Source organism: Alligator sinensis, unplaced genomic scaffold (genome assembly GCF_000455745.1).
Source record: "Alligator sinensis unplaced genomic scaffold, ASM45574v1 scaffold1244_1, whole genome shotgun sequence".
Classification (NCBI taxonomy): domain Eukaryota; kingdom Metazoa; phylum Chordata; order Crocodylia; family Alligatoridae; genus Alligator; species Alligator sinensis.
Genome location: NW_005842591.1, coordinates 949,040 through 951,779, shown reverse-complemented (window position 1 = coordinate 951,779; position 2,740 = coordinate 949,040). Strand labels below are relative to the sequence as shown.

At 51.1% G+C, this 2,740-nt stretch overlaps 1 protein-coding gene across 2 annotated transcripts in view; it reads right to left on the bottom strand.

Annotated features, from left to right (window-relative positions):
• The window catches only part of MYO1C (myosin IC), an 86,356-nt gene that overhangs the window by 74,052 nt on the left and 9,564 nt on the right, over positions 1-2,740 (bottom strand). The gene's annotated exons all lie outside the window — the stretch shown is intronic.

The following is a 2,740-nucleotide window of genomic DNA, read 5'->3' as shown; positions in this document are numbered from 1 at the left end:
CGCCCCGCCCCCGGCTGCGGAAAGGAGCGGGGGGCCAGGAGCCAGCAGCGCGCCCTGGGGCCAAGAAGGCTAGGGGCGTCCCGCGCTGCCGGGGCAGACCCAGGGCAGCGATTCCTCCCCCTGCTCCGCACTGCCGGGCCGCGGCCCCCCCTGGGGCCTGTGTCCAGTGTTGGGCGCCCACGACGGAAAGGATGTGGAGGGCAACAAAAATGCTTGGGGGCTGGGGGACATAAGCCCATCCCCGAGAGCCATCTCTCACATACTTCAGACACCACAAGCTCTGTTCTTCTGGAACCGAAGGAAGGAAAGGGTCTGCCCGTCCATCTGCCCTCTGCTGCCTCAGGGCAGACTAGGGTAAAAGCTGCCTCGATATTTAGTTAATCTAGTGCGGGGCTGCTTGTTTTGCAGGAAGGATGAGCCTTCCAGCCAGCACACACTGGCGTGTCCCTTTGTACGAAGGGCCTCAAACGCTTTCCGTTCGTTCCTCCACGCTCTCGGCGGGCCGAGGATGCTCTCCCGTCCTCAGCGGTTCTCTTCAGTCACAAATATTTCAAAGTTTCCCACTTCTAACAGCTTCACTCCAGCTCTTAGGCTAAGGATGTAGAAGCCTCTGCCATCGCCAGTCTGAATTTCCACAGACGAGAATGACTTCAGTTCAAACTACGGTTACCCAACGCAGAATCTGAGCTATTTTAAATCTGTGGGGCAGGTGCCTTGGTCCTCTGTTTTCTGTCAGTGCCACCTTCTTACTTCCCATCCTCTCCTAGAGCACTTGAGTCAACTTCCCCGGCTCCCGAGAGATCCACCAGATGGAGAGAGACCTTTCTTGATTACTCTTCCTGCATTTGAGTTTTCAGATTATTGTGTGAAATGATGCCAACTGACCCCACCTATCATTTCTCCTAGGTCTGTTAACTCCGTTAGAAAAACAGGCTTCGCAGAACAAATGTTGTAGAATAAGCAGTGTTGGATTCTTAAGCTTCTGGGAGGCTTTATTCTGTGTAAATGAAAATATGTATTTCCGCAAGTAAGACAAATTTAAAAGCAAGCAAACATCGGTGGGCGGCTCAGATGCTCGTCTGTGCTACAGGTAAGCCTCTTTCCACAGTGCACGCACCCTGACAGCCTGGGCTCAGGTGACACCCAGCAGCACGTGTGGCTCCACCGTCCCTTCTCAAGTGCCTGACTTTTCTCCTCCAGCACTGATCTTAGCTGCACACCTTCGGACTGCCGCTCAAGGAGAGCCCGCTTCTGTTCTTCATTTCTTGCCATTTCATTTTACTTGTGCATCCTGCATGCAGCGGTGTTTAGTAGGGGGAAGGGAAGAGGGGATGTCAGACAAGACACCTACATCCCAGTAACTGCTTTCTGTAGTCATCCTGATCCTACGTCTCTTAGTAAGTTATTTTTGCTTCTTTTCATACATATTCTTGATAATTCAGTCTGCCTTTTGAGTGGCCGAAGGGAAAAAAGATGGAAACTTACAGCAGACTATCAGTGAAGTTTTGCTTTTGTTTCTGCACAGCTGAAGCCATCACTGTTGTCACACACCGCGTATAACGAAAAGAAGGAACCGTGACAACTGACTAGTACAGCATGTACTTCCCTACCTGAAGCTACAAGCAGGCCTACCACATCTCCAAGCCCTGCTTCTCTTACCTCATTCTCTCTTTCAGCATCCACTCTCTGCCAGGGTGGGTGCATCTACACATGCCATTAAAGCGGCGTGATAAACTCTGGCACAGTCCGCACCAGTCAGCTGCTCCTGGGCACAACGTCTGCACATGCACTTGGGACCACAACAGTTTGAGCCGGGACGGAGCAGCCCTGGGCTGGCAGGGCCCAGGGGGTCAGCCCCAGGCTCTGGGTGGTGGTAGAGGGGCTGGCTGGGGCACGGGGAGGGTGTGAAAGTGCTTATCGCCTAGCCCCACACTTTGGCACCCTGGTGTCCCAGTCAGCCCGTCACCATATACATATGCATTCCAGTCAGGGACAGTACGATCCTATGGTGGAGCTAATTTGCTGCACCCTAATACCGGGTCATGTGTAGACAGTGACACTTCACTGTGGAGCCAATTAGTCAGCTGCAGTAAAGCACTCCATGTGACGCAAGATACTGGGCAAGATAGACCTATGGCCTGAATCAGTAAGTGGCAGTTCTTATATTTCTAAAATGATTAGTCTTCACCAAACTAAGAAACAGCAAGATCAGACAGAGACAGACAGAAGTATACTGAAATGATCTGCTCTGTCGACAGGTAGAACTCCTCATACTCTAGAGCACAGCTGTGTTTCCCTTGCAGTTCCTTTCAATTTGAACGCCTTATTTCCCAGCAGAAAAGTGAGAGAGGGAACGAAGAAAACAATGCTTAATCAAAAGAACCAGTTTAGTATTGGTCTAAATTTCTCTACACTGCTCTCCAAACAGGCCTTCTCCAACTTCTGGGAGGATCCCCGTATCTTTTCTTGAGATGTAAATTCAGTTGCTGGGATCTGGGACATTACTGCCCCCTTCACAATTGCCAGTAAGGATGCCATTTAGTGGCAGTTTCGCATCAATGGCAAGACAGGTGCAAAGGCCCTACATGATCACTAGCATGCTCTGAATTCACTGCAGTTCAGCTTTCCTCTCCCCAGGTATACATGCTAAGGCGATGGTAATGAGGCAGACTCGACTTCAGGCCAATCAACATCTAGAGGAAATTCTAGACCCATCAGCTGGAGCAGTGTGGCATGTCCT